Genomic DNA, 25,947 nt, shown 5'->3' with positions numbered 1-25,947 from the left:
TTGTTGAGCAAGATGGGGCAGTGAGGTGCATATGTGTATATGTTGTGGCGTGTCCTTTGTATCGTTGTTAATCTATTTCCGGTTTATCGTATGAAGATGAGAAATGGACACGACACCAATGAAGGAGGTACGAGTGAGGATGCTGAGTTCACGACCAAAGTCGAGGCCATCTTTAAACGTAAAAAAGCGAAGTTTCTCGAAGACGTTAAGAAGATGTTTCTAGATACGATCGACGAGCAACTAGTCCATGTGGTTAAGGAACAAGTTAAGCTTGTTCTACAAGCAGAAAATGTGGGGAGACGGGACTTGTTTTATAAGAATTTCATGGATTCTCAACCTCCTACTTTTGACGATCGACGAGACCCCCTTAAGAGTGCCCATTGGATCTTCGATATGGAGGGAGCTTTCCGTACTTGTGAATGCCCTCTCGATAAGAAGACAAGGTAAGGGTGTAGTATGTTGAGGGGCGATGCCAAGTTGTGGTGGGACGCGAAAATCCAACTTTATGGTGAAGAACAATGCATGGAGTTCACTTGGAATTAGTTCAAGGCGGAGTTTTTCAATGAGTACCGAACTTCAGCCAATCTTACTAGACTTAAGGACGAGTTACGTGCCTTGAGGCAAGGGTCGATGGATTTAAACACTCTCAAATCCAGTTTCTTGTCAAAGACTCAATTTTGCCCGGAGTATGTCGGGAACGATAAAATGTTGAAGGAAGACTTCTATCGAATCTTGAACGACAACTATCAAGATAAGATTAGTGTAAACGTGGTGAAAAGCTTTGATGAGTTGTTTGATATGGCCAAAGGTTTTGAGTCGCTCGCGTTGAGAAAGAGTGGCTTTACTTTTGGCAAGAGAAAGTTCGAAGCTACTAGTCATTCGAGCAAGAAGAGTAAAGGTGCAACCGAGAGTGTTGGTAGTGTGAAGAAAGGTGCCTCTGGGGCCTTTCCTTTTTCTTGTCACAATTGTGGGCGAATGGGGCATATGGCCCGTGATTGCACCAAACCATCTACTACAACCAAACTCACTTGTTATAATTGTGGTAAAGAAGGGCACCGAAGGCCGAAGTGTCCCGATTTGAACACCGATCATGTTAAAAAGTTGGAGAAGGAGGCAGATACGGCTCGGGGACGAAATTACTTAATGACCCATGATGAGGCCAAGCAATCAAATGACATTGTCTCAGGTACTTTCATGGTTAACTCTAATCCGGCAAGGATACTATTTGATAGCGGTGCTAATTTATCGTTTGTGACTTCGCATTTTGTGTCTAAGCTTGATAAACCGCTAGCTAAGTTAAGTCATCCGGTAGAAGTTGAAATAGCGGATGGTAAGACGGTGCTAGGGGTTGATGTGTGTAACGATTGTGATATTGTGTTTGGTTCCGAAACATTTAAAATCGATCTTATCCCGATGACCTTGGGTGAATTTGATATTGTTGTGGGTATGGATTGGCTCGACCGTTATAGAGCCGATATTTCATGCCGTGAAAAGTCTATTCGTGTAAAGACCCCAAGTGGGGGAGAGTTAATTATTCACGGTGAGAGACGGAGGAGACTTGTGCCTTTATGCACCATTGCACGGGCACGTCATTTTCTTAGTAGTGGTGGTATGGCTTTTCTTACCCATGTAGTTGATACTCGTGAAGAGTCGCCATCCATTCATAAAATTTCCATTGTTAATGAATTCGAAGATGTTTTTTCGGACGAATTACCGGGTGTTCCGGTGGAAAGACAAGTTAAGTTTCGCATTGAGTTGGTTCCGGGAGCTACCCCCATTACTAAAACTCCTTAGCGTTTAGCGCCGACTGAGATGCAAGAGTTGTTGAATCAAACCCAAGAGTTGCTTGAGAAGGGTTTTATCTGACCGAGTACCTCGCCATGGGGTGCTCCTGTTTTATTCGTAAGGAAGAAGGACGGTAGCATGCGGATGTGCATCGATTATCGGGAGTTGAATAAAGTGATGATAAAGAATCGTTATCCATTGTCTCGGATTGACGATTTGTTTGACCAACTCCAAGGTGCAACGAATTTCTCTAAGATTGACTTACGGTCCGGCTATCACCAAATGCGGGTCCGTGAGGAAGACATTGAGAAAATGGCTTTTCGAACGCGTTACGGGTATTATGAATTTGTAGTTATGCCTTTTGGTCTTACGAATGCGCCAGCGGCATTCATGGACCTTATGAACCGAGTGTGTCAACCTATGTTGGACAAGTCGGTGATAGTGTTCATTGACGACATACTTGTCTATTCGAAGAGTATGAAGGAACATGAACATCATTTGTGGGGTGTGTTGAAGACGTTGCGGAAGGAGAAGTTGTATGCTAAGCTCTCCAAATGTGAATTTTGGCTAAGGGAGGTTCAATTCCTTGGTCATATTGTGAATTAGGATGGTATTCAAGTAGATCCGGGGAAGATAGAGACGGTGAAGAGTTGGGGACGACCGACTACGCCTACAGAAATCCGAAGTTTTCTCGGATTGGCCGGTTATTATCATTGGTTTATCCAAGACTTTTCCAAGATTGCTTCTCCATTGACGAGAAAGAACGCGAGATTTAATTGGGAGAACGAGCAAGAAATTGCTTTTCAATTGTTAAAAGAGAAGTTGTGTCAAGCTCCGGTTTTAGTATTGCCGGAAGGTGTAGAAGACATGACGGTTTATTACGATGCTTCTCTAAATGGGATCGGTTGTGTTCTAATGCAAAGAGGTAAAGTCATCGCGTATGCTTCTCGACAATTAAAGGAACACGAGATGAGATATCCGACTCATGATCTTGAGTTGGCGGCGGTTGTTCATGCGTTGAAAATTTGGCACCATTACTTGTACGGTGTCAAGTGTACGATTTATTCAGATCACAAGAGCTTGAAACATCTTTTTGATCAACGAGATTTGAATTATCGTCAACGTAGATGGATGGATGTGGTGAAGGATTATGATTGTGAAATACTTTATCATCCGGGTAAGGCGAATGTGGTCGCGGATGCATTAAGTCGAAAGAGTCAACATCCGACGATACGAGTTGGGTCGTTACGCATGATTATTACTAACGATTTTCTTGTAAAGCTTGGCGAGACTCAAATTGAAGTTTTTGTTAACAATAAGCACGAGGAACGAATCGTGGGTCAAACGGAGTTTATTACCTTAGGCTCGCAAGGGTTGTTGTCTTTTCAAGGAAGAGTGTGGGTGCCTAGAATGGGAGACTTTCGGTGGGTGCTACTTGATGAAGCACCACTACAACAAAAGTGTACATATAGGACACCCAAATTGGTCCTATAATGTCACTTTATAGGACCTTTTGGCCTGATAGGACCAACAGGAGATGTGTACCAACTAAGGCGGTCGTATTAAGTATAGACGCAAAAAGTGTCCTAAAAGGTAATAAGATTATGAAACCAAATATCGGGTCCTATAATATAATTAACGACCACCCGGAAAAGTCCTTACAAGTACGTATCGTGTGAATTTTATTTAGATTGAGACATACAAAAGGGTCTCAAAAGTAAAAAAAAAAAATTACATTAGTACCAACAAAGGGGTCCTATTTAAGTTTTATATTTCTTAAGGACAAACAAAAATGGTCTCATTATTATGTTAGTACCCAAATAAGAGTCCCATTATAAAAAAAATACTACATTAGTACCAACAAAAAAGGTCCTAATGTATCGACATTCTTGTTTAGTACCAAGAAAAAAGGTCCCAATATACACAAATGTTATTATAGTACCACATAATAGGGTCCTAATATAATGATTTTTAAGGTTAGTACCACTAAAAAAAGTCCTTATATAAATTTATTAAACCTTAAAATCACAAAATGGGTCCTAATATATAATAAGGTGTTAGTTTAGTACAACATACAGAGTCCTAGTATAATGTTTTCAAGGTTGGTACCATTAAAAAAGTCCTAATACAAATGTATTTTTAAACAATATGGCGTCCTATCAAGTAATAGTATTAAAACCATAAAATGAGTCCTATCAAGTCATAGTAATTCCGAATAGGTTTCTATATTCAGATCCAGTTTGGTTTTCGGATTTTGGCCGGTTTCAGTTTCAATGTCAGTTTTTATTTAATATGATAATGGACACTGATGATGTAGCGTGAGGGTACGAAATAGTATTAATTTTTACTACAAAATGCGACGAAATATTACACAAGTTTTATTTATTTATTTATCGAGTGGATATACCTAAACCTTGCTACAACACTTATAGGCAGTGTACCTAATCGTAGAGTAGTGTAGTTTTTAGTAAGTCCGGTTCGTTCCACAGGGAGCTGGTGAAGTTAACGCTATATTATTAAGTTTATTTATAAAAAAATATATATAAATAAGTAGTAGTATTATTATAAAATGGGGGTTTTACCGTTTAATGACCGGTTTGTCGATTTTAAGCGTAAAAATAAATGACAAAAATTAAAGTGCGTAAAATAAATTGCGATAAATAAAATGACAGAAAATAAAATGACAGAAAATAAAAGTGCGATGAAAAATACAATAAAACAATTATGCTTATTTAAACTTCCGTAACCATGATGTTTGACTTTTTGATTTTAATTACTTGTCCAATGGGTTAATTGTCCTTTGTCCTGGATTATTTGAAACCTATGTGGTTTTTGTCCAAAATAGTTCACCGGTCATAAATATAAAGTGCGAGTGTCCCCGTCAAATTACCCTTATACCCGAAGTCAAATATTCCAACTAATTAAGGATTTAAACTGTGACGCAGTTATCACTTCTGTCAACAATTACACCAGTTATCACTGTATGTAATCTACCCCTGTTTTGATTAGATATGAATATTAATTTACCCACTTGATCAGTTTGAATAATCAATTACCCAACCCGAATAATTAATTAAATGATTATAATAGATTCCATATGAACGTCACTAAATAGGACAACCATAATCATTATTAATTATTAGGATAATTAATTTGAAGATAGGTTCGACAGACTCCAATGAGTTGTCACTCAATTAGACAATACCCCCCATCTATTAATAGTCAATAGTCCAATTTCTACAAGTGTCGGTCTTTTGCCCAAACCTTAATTATGGTACAAAGCCCAATTACCCAATTTTAGTAATTAGCCCAACATAATGATTACTTCGTTTTAAATAAGCATAATAATAACTTAGCTACGAGACATTAATTTAAAAAGGAAGAACATAACTTACAGTGATTATTAATCGCGTAGCGTTACACGGACAGAGTTCCTACTTTAAAACCCGTAAAACATTTCTTACAATAACCCAATTATTATTAATCTTAAATTAAACTTAATATTATAAATATAAATATAAATTACATAAGAAAGAAAGAAGATTGGAAAAAGGTGTTCTTTTTCATTACTACGTGAATTCCATTTTATAGGCAAATGTTGATTTGAAATTTTCACTTATGACCCCTTAACTATGCTCAATTAACAACTTTTTATTATTTATTATTATTCTTATTATGAATTATTTAAATATTATATTATATTCTTGAGCATAGTTAACTTGTAATTTTAGCTCCGTTGCGTCGAGCGTTGAAAGTTGGTTCATGTCTCGGTTCCGAATTTTCGAACGCTCTTTCGTACTATTTTATATCGTGTACTTTGTGTTTTGCGTCTTGTACTCTTGTCATTTTTAGACGTTTCTCATCAATAAATTGAACCACTTTAATTGTATCTTGTACTTTTTAGCTTTTCGGACCTTTGTGTCTTCAAATCTTCGTTTTCGCCTTTTGTCTTCGCACTTATTTAAAATAAACGAATATTACTCGAAAATGGAACAATTGCAACTAAAATCTTGTCTTTCTTGGGGGATTTTGCTATGAAATATATGTTCCTTTTTAGCCTTATCAATATCCCCACACTTGAGCGTTGCTTGTCCTCAAGCAATACAGTCTTGAAATAATATAATACATCACACGAATCACTTCTTTATTCTTCACACTTTGTACATCAGTGATTTTGATAGAGCTGTATAAACAATGATATTAACAATAGAACCATGGTTAAAGGTGGGTGTGTCATCCACAGTTGCCTCGGGTTTAGGTCAATGACACTTGCAATCAAATAGCCGATTTACTTTCGGTTTCCAAAGCAAAGTGCACATTTGAAACGCGGTTTACAGTCCCACATGACTATAAAAATTTAGATACTTTAGGAAATAGGATCTTTATGAAAACATTTGATCTTTTGAAAATTCAATCTAGCTTTTACCCTAGATAAGTTTTCTGATTTGATCCACCATTGGTGTTGCAAAATATATTTGTGGATCAATATTTTGGCTAAAAACATTTAGGTTCGTGTAATCCACTGCTATCCCGGTATCGGAAAGCACACATCCAGTTTACTTGTTCCGTATATTACCTTTCGGTAAACTACCGTCCGGTTGTAAAGGAAAGCGATGAACAAGAAACTGTTAAGGCAATGTCCCATGACATGCAGATGATTATGGTCTTTTGACGTGTCGGATGCTAGTACTATCCTTGGTAGGAGCAATAGTAAAGATCATCCTATGATTTTTCGGTCTGGCACAAGGTCCTGTCTCCGAACATGCTATGCAACCACCGTTCTTACGGTTGACACCCGATTTGGTTCAGGTGACCTAATGAATTCCAGGTGAATTTCTTAGGATTTTACGTTCAATGGTAATGAACGCATTGAAAATGGGTTTTCAGAAAACAAATCGGTTTTAATTTTGATCAAAATATTTTCTCGTTCAAGCTCGAGTTTAGATATCATTGAATTCCATGAGTTTGAATTCTCAATCTTTAAGGTCAATCTCTAGGATTGAGTAATATCAGTCTTAAAAGCTGATTTTTAATCTTTAAGGAGATTATCCTTTCTGGGGATCTGATTCATTAGTCTTATCAAGCTAATTTGCACGGTGCCCCCCCATTGTACGAGATAAATCCTTCTCATGGTTAGGATAAATCTGACCACATGGCGACCCTGTTTGATGCTGAGGTCCGTGGATTTCCAGCCGATTTTAGTGATGACTTTTCTAGATTTTTCGTCAACCTACAGCTGGTCTGGACGACAACTTCTTGACCTAAATCAAGAAGCGTGTGTCTTTTTCGGAAGACTTTACTTCCTTTTAATGATGGAATTGATTCATCGTGTAGATCCATCTTTCTTTCAAAAGTATTATAGTAAATCGGGTAAAACTGATTAGTATTATCCAAAACAAAAGTACCTGCAATAATCTTGTACAAAAATATGTGATAGATAGTTTTTAATTGAATAACTTGGTACATTCTCCCCACACTTAGTTTCTTTCTTTGCCTTTTTATTCTCCTTTATTCCATTTTAAATGAATTCAAGCGTTTTAAGTTGTTTCTCAATTTATGTCCTTTTCGAGGTAACGATAATTTCGGTATTAACACCTAGTTTTCATCGTTCATAAATATGTATAAACATGATTTTGAGTTCATTTAGTTGAAAATTTTTCAAATTTTCACAAAATTTGGCAATTAAAACAAGTGTAAACCCGAAAGAATTTATAACCCTTCCCCACACTTGAGATCATGCAATGCCCTCATTTGCATGAAATCAGACTATAATTTAAATTCATGAGGGTGATTAGCGTAGAAAAGTGATTAAAAATACCGAGTTTGCAAACATATTGTTATTTCATATTTGATTTTTTTCGTCTTGTCAAAATCAGTAGCTTTTGCTGAACTTCATGACAGTCTTTGAAAGTGCGCTGTTTTACCCTGTTGTGTACATAACATAAAATACAAACATATATATACATATTTTTGAAGTTTGGTACATAACCCCACGTTCAAAAATTTATAATATATAATATTTTTTTTTGCATACTTTAGATCAATAAAATTAAATGATAACAAAATTTGTCGCCCCGCCCTCGGGTAAAGCAATTTCGGCTCAACGACCTAGTCTTTAACTCACGACGAATTTTAGAAATCATTTTTTAAACTTAATGAAATAAAGTAAATTTTTGTTTTTAAAATCATTCAAAACATAAATTTAAAAAGCATATTAATTTCAAATAAAACCTAAAAAAAATAAAAATTCAGAATGGAGGGAGAAAACTAGTTCTTTAGCGTCTGCTAGCGGAAAAGACCAATCGAATTCCATTCTCGGAACTACACGAGAACAGAACAACTAACTCCAAACAGCATTTTCCTTTTAGAACATTTGAATCTCCCCACTCTTAGGTAGCTGTGTTGTCGAAATTGTGATTAGCTTCATCGTCAATTTCTCTTGGTCCATAATCAACTTGCATATCTGTGACTTTTTCTTTAAGCCATTGGTCGGATTCATGTGTTATATCCACAATTTCAACTAGCTTTGCCTTTTCTTTAGGCGACAGATTAGATACTAATCGGTTACATAACTTAAAGTTCCCCTTGGTTCTAGCATCGCGAATCCGTTTAATAAGTTTCTTCATTGAACTATTAATAACGGGATCATTTAATTTCGTATCAACAACGGGGTTCTTTGTTATCATGTCATCATTAGGTGTTACTTCATTTTCCCCACACTTAGGCGTTTCATTATTGTTAAGCACTACCGTTGGAGTTGGTAAAACCACATGGTTCTTACCAATTGTTTTTACTGGTTCAACGGTTTTGGCTGGTGGAGATTTAGACTTTCGAATCATAAAGGTGATCGATTTGTCACCACTTTTAAGTGTCATTCTTCCATTTCCTACATCAAATAACGCCCCGGTGGACGCAAAGAATGGCCGACCTAAAATTAGAGGAATGTTTAGGTCCTCTTCTATGTCAATGACAATGAATTCGACTAGAAAGGTTAAATTACCTACTTGAATGGGTAGGTTGTCAGCAATTCCAACTGGGTGCTTAATGGTTTGATCAAAGATTCGAACACTCATATCTGTTGGACTTAACTTACCTACACCTAATCTCTTATATAAGGAAAGAGGCATAACACTTACACTTGCACCTAAATCTGCTAGTGCATCATACATGACACAATCACTAAGTAGACAAGGAACAATAAATTCACCCGGATCACCTACCCTAGGTGGAGGTTTTGGTGGAACTGTATTCACCGGGTTTACTTCTACGGCTTTTGTTTCTTGCACTTTTTTATTCTTCTTCTTCTTCTTTCCAGAGGTATCACAAACTTTATTACCTATTACTTGCTCATACTCAACTCCTTTTCTTGGAAACGTGATGGGTGGTCTGTATGGTGCCACTACTGGCTTTACATACTCGGGTGGTGGTGGTGGTGTAACTTCTTCATTGTTACTTACATCTAAAATCTCCTCATCTTCTGATGCTGGTTTTTCAGAATTTGTTGAAACCATATTAACATTTTCATTCCGAGGATTTACTTCAGTATTACTCGGTAGCTTTCCTTGTTTCCTTTCACTCATCAATCTAACAAGAGTACCAACTTGTTTTTCTAGATTCAAAATAGAAGCTTGTTGAGTTCTAAATGACTGATCAAACCTCTCATTCGTTTGAGTTTGAGTTTCAATAAATTGTGTTTGAGATTCAACTAGCTTAAATACCACTTCTTCCAGATTTGACTTCTTCTCGTTCGTTTGTTGTGGTGGTTTATATAAGCCAGGTCTTTGTTGATTGAAAGTGTTGTTTTGAGTTGGTTGGTTATTCGTACCTTGTTGGTTGTACGAGTTATTGTTGGTTCCATTTGGATTGTAAAGAATGTTTTGATTTCGATTGAAGTTTGGCCTTGGCGGTTGATAATTATTCTGATAACTATTTTCCAGCCTTTGGTTCATGTAGACAACATTCTCACGTTGTTCCATCGTTTGTTCAATGTGACAGTCTTTCATTAAGTGTGGTCCACCGCATTGCTCACAACTGATTCGTATTGCGTGAATATCTTTATTCATCTTTTCCATTCGTCTCTCGAAAATATCTATTTTTGCGAAAACGGAATCAAAGTTATGGCTAGAATCGGCTCTAGCCGCTTTAGATGAACGATATATATCTTTCTCTTGGTGCCACTCATGAGAGTGGGAGGCTGTGTTATCAATAATTTTGTAAGCTTCAGTTGCGATTTTCTTCATAATGGAACCACCAGCTGTTATGTCGATGTCTTTTCGTGTAGCAACGTTGACACCTTGGTAGAATATTTGTACTATTTGGTAAGTGTCTAAACCGTGTTGAGGACATCCTCTCAACATCCTTCCGAATCTTGTCCACGCCTCATATAATGTTTCATTTGGCTTTTGCGCGAACATAACAATTTCTCCTTGAAGTCTCACGGCTTTGGATGCCGGAAAGAATCTTTTAAGAAATTTCTCAACTAAAACATCCCATGTGTCAATCGCCCCTTCAGGTAACGATTCTAACCAATCTTTGGCTTCTCCCTTTAAAGTCCAGGGAAACAACATGAGATAGATCTGTTCATCCTCAACTTCTCGGATTTTGAATAGTGTACAGATCCTATTAAACGTACGAAGATGTTCGTTTGGATCTTCCTTCGGAGCACCACTATATTGGCACTGATTAGTTACCATGTGTAGGATTTGTCCTTTGATTTCATAATCTGGCGCATTAATGTCTGGCTTAATAATGGCGTGACCTTGGCTCGTGCGTGTGGCTCTCATTCGGTCTTCCATACTTAGAGGTTTCAGATTTTCCATAATTGAATTTGTTGAATACGAATCACTAGAAGATTCTGATTTAATGGTTTGTGGTTCAGGAGGAATGATTAGTGGTTCTGGATCTTGGAATTGTCCCTGAATATTCTCCGGATTCTCAATTGTGAGGTCGGGTTCAAAAGATGGATTATCGGAAATTTGAGTTGGAGTTCTTGGTCGACTAGATGATGATTCTAAAGAAAAATCAACGGCGGTTATATTTGCTAAATGTCTTGATCTAGTTACAGGTGGTGAATGTACAAAAGGTGGTGAACGTCTTGCTCGGTGTATTCACTGAATATCCTATTAGTTTTTAAAAGGAAAGAAAAATTATAATAAGTTATCCAATCAATAGACTTTTCTGATTTTGCCCACGTTTCGAATAGCCAAAAGATGCAGCAGAGGGGCAGGATTCGTTTGGTCTCAATATAATTGAGTACTGTTTGGCTCCAATAACCCGGTCCACGTACAAATCCAACTATTACTACGAACCAGAAAATTTTGATGTCTATCAATTTAACCACTTAAAATAAATTTTCGTAATTTTAAGAAATTTAGAGAAGAAGTAGAAAAAATTCTAAGTCCTAAAAACTAGAATGGCGAGAAATAAGAGAGAAAAAGATTGCGCGTCGAAAAATGTCAAAAAATAAAAGGTCGAAAAATAGGCGTCGAAAAATAAAAATAAGAAAGTAGCGCGAAAAACGGCGTCGCAAAATTCTAAAGCACATAAATCTTAGTCTAAGGAATAAGCACTTAAGGGATTTTACGGCAAACCTAAAAATTCTAGAAATAAAAATAACTATGGCAAAACTAAACTTAATACTAAAAATTGTAACTAGAGTCTAAAAATCTAAAGGTAATAAAAAAAAAAAAATTTTTTTTTTTTAATTTTTAATTTTTTTTTATTTTGTTTTTTAAGGATTTTAAATTTTTTTTTTTAACTCATTTACTATTCATGAATAGTAAATGAAAAGAAATTAATTAATTTACTATTCACATGAAAACGACATGATAGAAATTATTAATTGCAAGTTACATAATATACCCCTGAAATATTTAATAAATACGACTTTTTAAAATTTTTAAAACTTTTACGATTCAAAATAGTAAAGGAAAGAAATTAATTAATTTACTATTCACATGAAAGCGACATTATAGAAATTATTAATTATAAGTTACATAATATACCCCTGAAATATTTAATAAATACGACTTTTTAAAACTTTTAAAACTTTTACGTATCAAATTTGATTCTAAAATATTATTATATTATTATATTTTATTTCAATATTATTATATTATTATATTTAAATTAATATATCTTTAATCAATCAAAAACTAAAAAAAAAAAACTTAAATACCCCGTGAAAACACAAAAAGTGTCCCCGAAATTACTTTTTTTTATAACTATATTTTTACAGATATAAATTAAAAATATAGCGTTTTAGCGCTCCCCGGCAGCGGCGCCAAAAACTTGATGATGTAGCGTGAGGGTACGAAATAGTATTAATTTTTACTACAAAATGCGACGAAATATTACACAAGTTTTATTTATTTATTTATCGAGTGGATATACCTAAACCTTGCTACAACACTTATAGGCAGTGTACCTAATCGTAGAGTAGTTTAGTTTTTAGTAAGTCCGGTTCGTTCCACAGGGAGCTGGTGAAGTTAACGCTATATTATTAAGTTTATTTGTAAAAATATATATATAAATAAGTAGTAGTATTATTATAAAATGGGGGTTTTACCGTTTAATGACCGGTTTGTCGATTTTAAGCGTAAAAATAAATGACAAAAATTAAAGTGCGTAAAATAAATTGCGATAAATAAAATGACAGAAAATAAAATGACAGAAAATAAAAGTGCGATGAAAAATACAATAAAACAATTATGCTTATTTAAACTTCCGTAACCATGATGTTTGACTTTTTGATTTTAATTACTTGTCCAATGGGTTAATTGTCCTTTGTCCTGGATTATTTGAAACCTATGTGGTTTTTGTCCAAAATAGTTCACCGGTCATAAATATAAAGTGCGAGTGTCCCCGTCAAATTACCCTTATACCCGAAGTCAAATATTCCAACTAATTAAGGATTTAAACTGTGACGCAGTTATCACTTCTGTCAACAATTACACCAGTTATCACTGTATGTAATCTACCCCTGTTTTGATTAGATATGAATATTAATTTACCCACTTGATCAGTTTGAATAATCAATTACCCAACCCGAATAATTAATTAAATGATTATAATAGATTCCATATGAACGTCACTAAATAGGACAACCATAATCATTATTAATTATTAGGATAATTAATTTGAAGATAGGTTCGACAGACTCCAATGAGTTGTCACTCAATTAGACAATACCCCCCATCTATTAATAGTCAATAGTCCAATTTCTACAAGTGTCGGTCTTTTGCCCAAACCTTAATTATGGTACAAAGCCCAATTACCCAATTTTAGTAATTAGCCCAACATCATGATTACTTCATTTTAAATAAGCATAATAATAACTTAGCTACGAGACATTAATTTAAAAAGGAAGAACATAACTTACAGTGATTATTAATCGCGTAGCGTTACACGGACAGAGTTCCTACTTTAAAACCCGTAAAACATTTCTTACAATAACCCAATTATTATTAATCTTAAATTAAACTTAATATTATAAATATAAATATAAATTACATAAGAAAGAAAGAAGATTGGAAAAAGGTGTTCTTTTTCATTACTACGTGAATTCCATTTTATAGGCAAATGTTGATTTGAAATTTTCACTTATGACCCCTTAACTATGCTCAATTAACAACTTTTTATTATTTATTATTATTCTTATTATGAATTATTTAAATATTATATTATATTCTTGAGCATAGTTAACTTGTAATTTTAGCTCCGTTGCGTCGAGCGTTGAAAGTTGGTTCATGTCTCGGTTCCGAATTTTCGAACGCTCTTTCGTACTATTTTATATCGTGTACTTTGTGTTTTGCGTCTTGTACTCTTGTCATTTTTAGACGTTTCTCATCAATAAATTGAACCACTTTAATTGTATCTTGTACTTTTTAGCTTTTCGGACCTTTGTGTCTTCAAATCTTCGTTTTCGCCTTTTGTCTTCGCACTTATTTAAAATAAACGAATATTACTCGAAAATGGAACAATTGCAACTAAAATCTTGTCTTTCTTGGGGGATTTTGCTATGAAATATATGTTCCTTTTTAGCCTTATCAGACACCAATTAGCAATTTATACTAAAAATCAAATATGAAATAGAACATAATTAGATTTCAATAAATTATTCTCATTACATAAAAAGCACCAAACATAAAAAATTCACAAAATAATCCAACATATAAAGACATCGAATAATATTTGACAAAAAAATTAAAAACAATGAAAAGCAATGCAGAACATCTTGGATAAGCAAGTATCTTTATCAGTCCAAAGGTACAACCTACAAATAAAGAAACCATATATTTTATAAGCATAAAATGCATATTATAAAAATTAATATAATCACAAATTTATGATAGGCATACCATTATGAACGTAGAAGGCCACACAATAGACAGGGCCGGGCATGATGCCGTGCGGAGTGGGCGACGGCACCGGGCATCAAAAATCATGGGGCATCAATTTTGGAGTCCAATTTCATCTATACTAGACTCATTTTGGCCCATAGTTCTAGCTCAAATAAATTTATTAAATAAAAAAAAAAATAGAAAAATGCCTATAATAGATGCCTAGATTTGGAAAAAGTGAGAAAAAATGCCCATTAAACCAAACTATTAGGTGATCATGGGGCATCCAAACATCCAAAACAGTTTGTCACTCGTCAGTTCCCCAAATATCAATCTTGTTGGGGTTATTTTCTTTATTGACGTCACCTTCTCACTCATCATCGATTCATCTCTTCTGCTCAATTGCTCATCTTTAAATCTTCAAGAATCAATTTTGATTAAGAACTTAAGAAAAATAAACTCAACACTCTGTTCGTGTTGGTGTACGTACACGGTGCTCAATTCTTTCTTGCCATTCTGGATTCTGCCAATCACAAATTCTAAAGTTACAATCAAGGTGGCTTCTTTCCTTAATTCATTTTGTCCTCTTATTTTTTATTTAGATAAGTAATATGGAGTATATGACTTTAATGCAATGATGCCTAATAATATTATAAATAATTAAAATATTACATACGTTCTGCGTACAGTCCCTTGAAGCCTTGAAGCCTTGATATCTACTAGTATTCTGTTCAAATTTATATTTCTTATAATTGTTACTTGGCATTCTTAATTTTTTAGATTGTTTATTTGTTTTGTTTATATAAATTTTGTTAAAAAAATTTAGACAAGTATGTCTCCTCAAATACAACCATCCGGTGATTCGTATTGACAAAATTAGACAAGTATGCCTCCTCGACATCAATATTCTCTAGTGTTACTTTCACGGTTAAAAAGGTTAGCAATTTTGAGTATTAAAAGCAGGTTTTTATCTAGTGTTGATTATGATAAAATAATTGAAGTTTTGCATCAAAATATGCATGTAGACATCATTTTAGGTGATTCGTATGTTGTAACTTGAATTTATTGTTTTTTGTAAAATTGTATTGTGTTTATCGAATAAAAATCGGCGTAGGGATGAGCCGCCTAGCTTGACTAGGTTCCAAACCCTTAAAAAATTGCGGTGTGCTATTTAAATTTTTATAGGGGGCATACTTTCAACCATCTCGCACTGGGCATCCAAATTCTCAGGCCCGGCCCTGACAATAGACGTAATTATAGAGAGCAAAAAATAATCTGGCATTTCTCCATCCAACACAAATCTTTAAGTTGGTGGCACCTGCACCTTCAGGTGAAAAGAAGAAATCAAATAAACATTCGTTCAATAACTTGTCAAAGATCCAATTAACTTTTCAATTTAAACTTAAACAAAAGAAGGTGTAAATGCTAGAATTATATTATATTAAATACGATAACTAACTAGATGTAACTATAAAAAGCATACTTTTTTCAAACCTTAAGCAAAAGTTTTTCAGTTCCTAAAAAAAAAAAACCAGCATCCCTGTCTGATTCCGGTAGCAAACTGACCAAATGCTCCAACTGTACACATGTGTGAGAGTCTGTACCAAGAAAGACCTTAACGCAAAGTTATGAACAACAAAAAAAATAAGTGTGAAGAGTTCACACAGTAGCAATCAGAGGTGACAATTTCGTCCTATAAATGGACTGATGTCGATTCAGGTTACGTTTATCTCTAATAAAAAAAACTAAATCAAGAACCGGGTCAAGTAATTCAAACAAGTCATAAGTCACCTGTACTTTTATAAGCATAAAACTCCTAGATAATAAAAAATTTCAAACCTAATTGACCCGCTCATTTTACCAACTCATTTAAGATCTTCGCTTAAATTAGACTAATGGATACAAGAGTACCTCTCCGAGTTGTGCAAGAGCAACATGACATACACCTTTGAAATCAGGATTAGCCCACACTAACATTTTAAACTCATTTAATATACATTGAACACATGATTAAATATCATATATGTTACAAAATATAATATCATGATATCCAAAAGGTGACAACATAATACCTTGAAGTTGCTAAGATCTTTAATATAATAAAAGTATTTGATCCCTTGCTCGTAAGTATTTGATCTTTAATATCTAAAAGTTTCTATTAGCCACTTCATCAGTCGTAAATATATAGTGGTCAGGTATAATGACAATCTTTTCACGGTCCCAAACCTAAAACAATAACCACATAAGTCATAAGCTCACCACAACCATTTCGCATCATACTGCAAATTAAACGTACCACTAAAAAGGTAAAACAAATGTTTTGAATACTTTGGCATCATTTCCAAATTCTTTTTTAAATATTCGAATTGCACCCGGGCCACAAACATCACGTGTCATCAAAACATCAATGTTGACACATACATTTTCACCTGGGATCAAATGGGATTTTTTAGTAGCCCTAGAAAAGATCTTTTCTGTCATTGTCATACCGGTCCTTACCTGTAAAAATACATTCCAATTAGTCATAATCACACAATTCACCCATCTTTATCAATATTATCAAAAGTAAAACAAAAAAATGGCAAAAAGGTAGAGCAAAATCAACAAAAAGCCCACAATAAAATTGCATTAGCTTCTCCACTTTATGATTTCAATTACTAAGTCAGTCAGCTAAACTGTACATAGATGATCAAAAAACTCAAATTTCTTTTTTCCTATATATAAACAATCTATGATGCCATAATATTAGCTTTACATATGAAAGAAAAAAGCTAATCACTTTGCAGCAATATTTGATGCTTGTTATAAAATTTTATATTATCACAATTCATCAGTCATGTACACTTAACAAATAGTCCTATCACATGTATGTATCTATGTATCTATGTATCCCAGATTAAACAACCGAATCAAACTTGTCAAACAGATTTATCCTCCTTAAATAGCAGTTGTTCCCTTACTTAAGGTTTAAAACAACAAATAGTCGTACAAACGAATTGCTTCTAACCACAAACCATAATAAGAACTATTTTAACAGTATTGATTAATTTCTAAATGAATGCTTATCCTTCCGAGCACAGAAGCTTCAAATACAGACATAAGTTTCAGGAGAGGTATATAGCAAAGGAGTGATAATATTTTCTAAAGACTAACTTACAATATTAAACTCTCTTCCACTACAAAGGAGTGATAATCAACAACTGTCTCTTCATAAGTTTCAGGACATCAATATAGCATTCCCACCCCAAATTAAACCTTAAAACATTATTAACTGAAGCACCGATCCAGGAAATCTATATGTACGTTGGGGAATATACGTAATAAATTGAAATAATCCATGACGAACAAACCTGACGATGGTGAATTTCACGCAATTTATAACATCGATCAGTTTTGGCATTATTATCAGATCCAACGAGTTTTGCAACAAATGAAAATACCAATCTAATTAAACCCTATAGATTGCAAAAGTTTGAGAAAGTTGTCTTCAAAAATTCGAATGAGAACTTCCATTGGAGAAATCAATGAAACAAATCAATTTTGATAAGTAATCGATTGAACAAATCGATTAAAAAATTGATTACTTAAATGGCTGGAAAAAGCAATTAGTTAAAAAATCTATTACTTAACCGATTGTAAAAGGCAAATAGTTAAGAAATCGATTGAGAAAATACATGTACTTATATCTCTAGCGATGTTTTTAGGGAAATCGATTAAGACTGATTGAGAAAAGCAATCGGTTATGGATTAGGGTTTTAAAAAAGCAGCGATCCGTTTAGCATCTGTGATGGGAAGGGAGATTTTTGGGGAATTATAGAAGTGAAATAGATTTAGGATGAGAAAAGAATTTGAGATAAAGAGAGTTAATTTGGGCCGCTGGATCTTTAAAATTTTTTAAGCACAACTTTTTTTCTTTTAAGAAATATAGATTCCTTACAAATATTAACAAACAAAAATGAATACTATCTTTTACTTTACTTTTACTTTAAATTATAACTTCGTTAAAAAAGTAACAATACTCCTTTTTTATTAACAATATTCCATTAACATTTTTCCATTACTAGGACAATTATTTTTGAAGTCATGGAGTATTCAAATTAAACAACTATCTTATTTCAATTAGATTAGATAGTAGATATGCTTATACCTCTATTAGATTCTAATAGTTAGCAAATTTTCAATTGTTCCTGTGTATTGTAATTTCGTTCCGCTTCCTGTCTTTGTATCTCTAAAAATTATGTCATAAGCGGCGTCGGTGGTGGTAGCAGAGGCGGCGCCAACGATGGGAACAGCGACGATTGTGCCCCTTTTTCGTGTGTCGCACTTTGGGAAAACTGAAAAAAATAAAATAAGGGAAATGGTAGGGTTTATGGGGTAGGGGTTGATAACTTTCTCATAAAAAATAGTTGGATATCCAGGATAAATGGGATTCAAAATTATTTAAATTTAAATTATTTTTGTTAGCTGCTCAAAAATAAAAGGATTCTTTGCCAAATCAAATTTAAATCTCTAACACTTTTTCATTTCGTTCCTATACAAATGAAAAGGAAACGGTTGCTATTTTTTAGAATAAAAGGCGGATTGAAAATTGGGGAATAATTTAAGGGTTTTAAATTTTATAAATTGTTTTAGCGTGAACTTTTGTTTTTTTTTTGTTTAACCAAATTATTTAGTCCACATCTCTTTTCAGCAAAATCTACGGGTGTTTAAGATTTGATTTGACGCAGTTTACACCGAATATTGAACCGAAACCAAATAAAAAAAATCAAACCGAATTTGAAAATTCATTTTCGGATTAAGTAAAATCGAAACTGAATTTGAAATCGGTTCTCTGTACGGTTTTCAATTTTGAACATTCTGAATTTCGTTAACCAAAAATTGAATATCAAACTGAATTCAATTTATAAGATATTAAATAAATATGTACGCGATATATGATTTGAATAGATAATAATGGACAGAATACGTGAATACGTGATCATTGAGTATCAATAAAAGGTAAGAAAGAAAATTAATGGCAGCAAAAAACAATTACAATAGAGCAAGAAATCAATGAGAACAAATTTTTTAAAGAAACTCACTTGGCGAAACGATAACCCACATCGAATAGGCGACGATAAGTGTTTGGAGAAAAAACCTTTAATTTCACCGAATCGGTAGACTAATTATTTAACATTTTATTGAATTTCTGTTGCTACATATAAGTCATATACTTTCAGTTTTGTTGCGATGTTAACTATATATTAAAAAAAATAACTTGTTAAAAATAAATGTAATTAATCCAAGTAAAAACTTATAACTTATAATAATTTAGTGAAACAAAATGTTAAATATTACATTTTTATAGCTTTATCAAAAAATTAATTAACCACTCATAACCGCCACCCACCACCACCTCCCACTTACCACCACCAACTTCAACCACTACTACCACACCACCACCACCTTCGACCACCATCCATCACCACCACCTACCAACTACCACCAACCACCACGACCACCAATAACCACCACCTTCCTCCACCACCAACCCATAACCACCACCTACCCATAACCACCACCCACCACCAATCACCAACACCAATCACCACCACCACCAACCACCAACAACAACAACTACCTCTCACTAACCACCACCACCTCACCACTACTAACCACCACCACCACCCACCACCAATCACCAACACCAATCACCACCACCAACCACCAACAACAACAACAACTACCTCTCACTAACCACCACCACCTCACCACTACTAACCACCACCACCACCACCCCACCACCTACCACCACCACCTACTACCACCGCCAACTATCACCCACCACCATTAACCACCATCTATCACCACCACCTACCAACTACCAACCATCACGTACACTAACCACCACCACTACCTACCCATAAGCACCACCCACCACCAATAATCACTACCTCCCACCAGCCACCATCACCACCACCAGCCACCACCACCTCTCACCACTACTAACCACCACCATACCACCCACCAACTACCACCACCACCTACTACTGCCATCAACTATCACCCACCACCATTAACCACCATCCATCACCACCACCTACCAACTACCACCAACTATGAAAAATAATGAATGAAGAGTGGGAGTGATAATGGTGGTGGGTGGAGTAGTTGTGGTGAATGGTGATGGTCGTGGTGGTTGTGGTGGTGGTGGTAGCAATGAGCACCACCGGACCAACAAACCATAACCAGACCATTAAACCACCACTGAAAAATAAGACCACCGGCGATCACCCAACCGCCACCGGAACACCAGACCGACCCTGGATCACTACCGGACTTCCAAACCATCATAGGACCAATGAACTATCACCCAAACACCATCGGGCCACAGAACCACCACGAGACCACCACCAGGCCATCACCGGACCATCAGACCCCTAGACCAATGAACCATGATCCAACCACCACCAAATAGACCCTCACCAAATCAACCATTAAAATTTGGAAGCCTTCCTGGTGTTTATGTTTTGTCAAATAGTTATTCTTTTGTTATTTATTGTTGCTATTCTAATTATGCAATATAATTCTGCTGTTCCAGCTATGACTTTCAAAAGCCTTTAATTAACTATATTGTTTTCAGGTAATCTTTCGTTTAAATTCTCCTATACATTTACTTTGTGTTCCTGAACCTATTTCAATTTTAATTTATGTTTTTTTACAAGAATATGTGTTTACATTAGGTGAAAGAATGAATAATTTGATAGTCAAGATAGTGAATAAATATTTAAACAATGATTATTGATATGTTTATATAATATATATGTTCGATCTAGAGTCAACCATGATATAAAGATGATAACTTATACTCGTATTATTATTTTAAAATATAAAATTAAGTAAATATTATAAATATAGAATATTTGAATATTGATATTTACAACAATATATTTAATAAATAAAAATATTGGTATGTAGATAAACAATGGAAAACTAAAAAGTATTTCACTCTCTGAAAAATTAGGCGCCAAGGTTCCCGGTTCTTTCTCAAAATTTTAACACTTCCCTGTTAAATGGATTTTTATTACTCCGTATATTATTTTGATTAACGGACATTTATTCTCAACCGTATATAAATAGTAAACGAATATAAATAGTAATGTGAATTTCTTTTTAGGACGAAGAAAATATTTAATAAATAATTCGTCTGTCCCATAAAATAAAATTGTCTATTTTAGTATTTTTGTTCGTCCCAAAATTATTATTACTTACTGTAAATAACTTTTTGAAATAATTAAAGTTTTAACTGTGTCTCTTTTATTGTTGAAAATTAATTTTAAGTATAACAATTAATTTATTAACTATTCTTTAAAATAACATTAAATGAAAGTTAAATTTTAAATTAAACGATTTATTAATACTCCGCAGGGAGGTGATACTCACACACTCAATATTGATCCATATACACCAAATTGACTATTATGTCCTTACTTACAATAAGACCAATTTTAACGCGGTGTCAGAGGGGTCCCGTCAGACCCGCTGGCAATGGGTGACGCCCCCTGACGCCCCTAGTGGGGCGTTACCGCTGACGCTTGAGGGGCGTCAGTCAACTTTTTCACGGAAGGGTGAGGCAGCGTCAGGTACACGTGGCGGCTTCTGATTGGCTGAAAATTAAAGCCGTTGGCTAACGACTATTTTTTTTATTTTTTATTTTTTAAATTCTATATATTTTTATCTATATAAACCCATACATTCTACACTTTTAACACACCATTTCACTTTATTTTTCTTTCATTTTATCAATTAAATCATACAATTTTCTCTCATAACTATCAATTATTTTTCTTTCATGGCATCGTATTTACTTAGTTACGATTCCGATTCGGAAGACGAGCGTATTATTGCACTAATTCAACATTTAGAAGATGATGACGACGAAGTCGAATCCGACCGTGTTCCAAGATCACGAATTTATATTCCAAGAAATCGTGAAGAAGCCGGAGAAAACTTATGGAAGGATTATTTTAGTGACACACCCGTGTTTCCGCCATATAAATTTAAAAGGCGTTTTCGTATGCGGATTGAACTATTTCTCCGAATATCGCAAGGTATTTCTAATTTCGATTCTCATGATACTCCCGAGCATTTTAGATTTTTTAGGGAACGTTTTGATGCTATCGGTCGGCCGACTTTTACAATATTGCAAAAAATGACTTCGGCTCTATGCCAATTGGCGTATGGAACTGCGCCGATATGTTTGATGAATATTTAAAAATGAGTGAGCAAACCTCAATACTTTGTTTAGATAAGTTTTGTAAATGTATTATTACATTATACAAAGAACGTTACATGGGATCTCCCAATGCATACGATGTTCAACGTTTATATAGTAACCATGAAGAGAAACATGGTTTTAAGGATATGCTTGGGAGTATTGATTGTATGCATTGTCTTAGTTGTATGTATTAGTTAAATTTTATGTAATGGTTAGTTAAATTTTATGTAATGGTTAGTTAAATTTTATGTAATGGTTAATTTTTATATGTTTTTTAATTATATGTAATATAATTTGTATGCATAATAAAATAAAAAAGAAAAAGAAAAAATAAAACTGGTGGGACCTGTTTGACACTGGAGGGGCGTCAGGGTTATTTTGGTGTCAGAGGGTGACCCTGCCTGTGATGTCACAGGCAGAGTTATATATGGTCTAATAGGGGTTCAAGTACCTAGATAAATTTAAGGATATAATTGTAAGGTTTTTGATAAAAAGTGTGCATGAATCAAAAACTGGTGTGTGAGTATCACCTTCCTACTCCGTATGTTTTAAGTTTATAAGAAAATTGATACTTGATGTTGATATTTGATATCTACAAGTATTTCAAGGTCTGAAAAATTAGCGCCATGCCGCGAAACTTCACTCTTGTTTTTCCCCAAATTTCTTGAACAGTTAGTTCCCTCTTTAGTTTTATTCTCAAGAGCCTTTAAGTTTTAACATTCGCCTCTTTTAGTTTCATAAGGAAACCCTAATAGTACATCTGTTGCTAAATCGTATTTTAGATCCCGTTGCTTGATTCGTTCATTAAGATACATTGAATCTCACCTACCAGCGATTCAGCAACATCGAATCACAAACTCTCGGTCAATCCATCGCATATATAAATTGAAGGTAGTTTTTTGCGATTTTAGTCGTACTTGAAGGTATTTGTTATTTTTAAATTTGTTCATCATTTTATGATCTTTGATTTCTATTTGTGTTGCGTTACAGGGGATTGTTTTTTTAATCATTTTAGATGATGGCTAATTTCAACAGAAGTCGTACGATTTAGCAACAGCCTTGTTCAAATCACACCATGGTCACCGTCCTACAAGGTATCATCACAAATTCAATATGCTGATCTACAGTGTTATACATAACTTTTGATAATGTTTTTGGTACTCCAACTTTGTGTACACTCAATTTAGGGTTCCACAGCTAAAATTTTATTTTCTGTTTGTGCCAATCGTGAACTTTGGTAACATTTTATTTTCAACTTGTGCAAGTATTGCTACATATGTCTTAAAGAAGATGTTATAAAGACACTTGATCCACATACACAAACATAGACTGAGTTTCGGTCTTCATTTGTAACATATTGTGACATAATTTTTAAAACATTTACTTAGGGAAAATAGAAGCAAACATAAATTCGTGAACGATTGTATCTTCGATTAGTAGTTGTATACATATGAAGCATAAATCACTAAAATCCCGCTCGACTTTCTGCTTTTGTCTTCTATAGACATGCTTCTTTCTTCATGGATGTTCTTTCGTCTTCTACGGACATGTAAAATAATGAATGGGTCAGTTCAAAGCCTGTGACCCATCACCATTTTTAGCCGCTTTAAAAGCAAATAAACAGTAATAATATTGATAAGATTACAAGATTGATAAGATTACAAGATCTTTATAATTTTACAATAGAATTGTAGTTTGTTTAAAAAATCAACATATGACTATATGAGGCTTTAAGTTTATGAAAACATGTTTTCAACTCTTTTGTCCTTGCCAACCTATTGGAAGTAAAATACATTCCCATCTCATATTTGGTTTTAGCTGCTTTCCTTTACTTTATTTAATTGACCTTTTGGAGATAACATATAACTAAGATGTTCCATTTCCAAGTAGATTAGTCAAAATTTCCGCTGTTATTTATTGTTTTACTACATGTCACCCGTTATGCTGACATGGTTTCATGCAATGGAATAGATGCATCATATCTTGGCATGACAACCTAATAGTTGCAGCCATGGTGTTTTGTCTTCCTTTGCTTTGAGCTATATATATGTATCTGACTGTAAATTTACCATGGTGTGTCAAAAGATTGTATGTGAGCATCTTTGTTTTGAGAAATTTTACAATTAGAGTTGTATATATACTAGAGCCTCATAGGTACATGTTAAGGCATTTGCACCTTTTGCGTTATGGGAGTTCATCAAAAGTCGTTTGTTTATCAGCCTCTTCCATTTATTATGATTGAAATTGCTTACACCTCTGCTGAGAGTTTATATTGCATTAAGAGAAGGTTATACTATAGATGAGATATTTTATTGTTATGTATATGATGATTATCATTATAATAATATTAATATGTAATTGCAGGTGCCTTTCCAAAAAAATGTAATTACGGGTAATGTTTAATCAAATTTACATTCTTACTAGACTTGCTCAGATGGTATAGTTTTTTATTGTATGTATAAAGCTAGCTCAAAATACTACTCCGTAGTTACCATCGACTCTTTTATGTGAAGTTAATGATGGTTTAATTGAATATCGATTATGTAGGAATCTTCAATGGCTAAATACATCGTGCAACAATATATACCAGCAGCAGGAGGAGAAAAGGGTTTTAATAGAGTTGACAGTATGTACATAGTAAAGGTTTAGATGGTGGCGACTGGCTACACTGATGGAGATGAAATAGCCATGAGTTACGGTGGTGGTAAGCTGATGAATCAATTGTGATTCTAATTTTTGGTTCGAAGAGCATGTTAGATCGTGCTCTCGGGGTAATCAATTGCGCTATCATGGTTGTTGTGAACAAGGACATGTGTGGGTTTCCAAAGACGTCGATCCACCTGCTGATCAGGAAGATAACATAGTTAGTTGTACAGCTTTGGGTTCCTCTGATTACACTGAATGTCATAAACAGGTACTAAGACGATTATGCAACGGACCCATCAGCAGGGCTCAACAGAACGCCATTCACAAATCTAGAGGATGAAAAATACCAGAATAGTAAAAACACCGCATATGTACTCGCAGGAATCTGATCTAATTTCTAGGTAACACCGTACAACTTCATTTTATCTTCAGTTAGTTATTGAGTCGACAACAAGCGTCGATTTATTGGCGACTTGACTGACTCTTAGAGCATAAATTAAATTTCAGGCTGGATTTAAAACCCATGGAAATTTGATGTTACCATTTTCATGGCGCCTCAATTTTATTTTTAATTTTATCTTATTTTTTAAAAATATTTTTTCCTACTTATTGGTCGGAGGTCCACTCGGAAGCAATCTCTCTATCCGTCGAATATAGAGAGGGATGACTTTCTCTACTTTTGAGAGTGTTTTTCACTCTAGGTGGAGAAATGACTTGTCTTTATTCTCAGATAGGGGAAGGATTGTCTACATCTCACCTCCCCCATACACCACTTATGTGGTATTGGGTTTTGTTGTTGTTGTTGTTGTTGTTGTTGTTGTTGTTGTTGTTGTTTATTACACTTTGTAATTGAGACTCGTCCGCAATAAATGACTAACAACAGCGTACTATAGTAGAAGTTCATCAACTAAAAATATA

At 34.3% G+C, this 25,947-nt stretch overlaps 1 long non-coding RNA gene across 3 annotated transcripts; it reads right to left on the bottom strand.

Annotated features, from left to right (window-relative positions):
* Positions 1 to 15,370: 15,370 nt before the first annotated feature.
* On the bottom strand, positions 15,371 to 17,529 carry LOC139843724 (uncharacterized). 3 transcript variants are annotated; one of them, XR_011757694.1, is made up of 4 exons: positions 17,284 to 17,529; positions 16,423 to 16,625; positions 16,199 to 16,352; positions 15,377 to 15,704 (listed from the first exon to the last, which is right to left on the bottom strand). It is a non-coding gene; the product is annotated as an uncharacterized lncRNA (long non-coding RNA). The 3 variants fall into 3 exon arrangements; XR_011757693.1 differs by having other exon boundaries at positions 15,371 to 15,450; positions 16,199 to 16,625; XR_011757692.1 differs by having other exon boundaries at positions 16,199 to 16,625.
* Between the last annotated feature and the right edge of the window lie 8,418 nt (positions 17,530 to 25,947).

This window comes from Rutidosis leptorrhynchoides, chromosome 4 (assembly GCF_046630445.1).
Source record: "Rutidosis leptorrhynchoides isolate AG116_Rl617_1_P2 chromosome 4, CSIRO_AGI_Rlap_v1, whole genome shotgun sequence".
NCBI classification, from domain to species: Eukaryota; Viridiplantae; Streptophyta; class Magnoliopsida; order Asterales; family Asteraceae; genus Rutidosis; species Rutidosis leptorrhynchoides.
The sequence above is the reverse complement of the archived record's forward strand: the minus strand, read 5'-3'. Positions and strand labels throughout refer to the sequence as shown.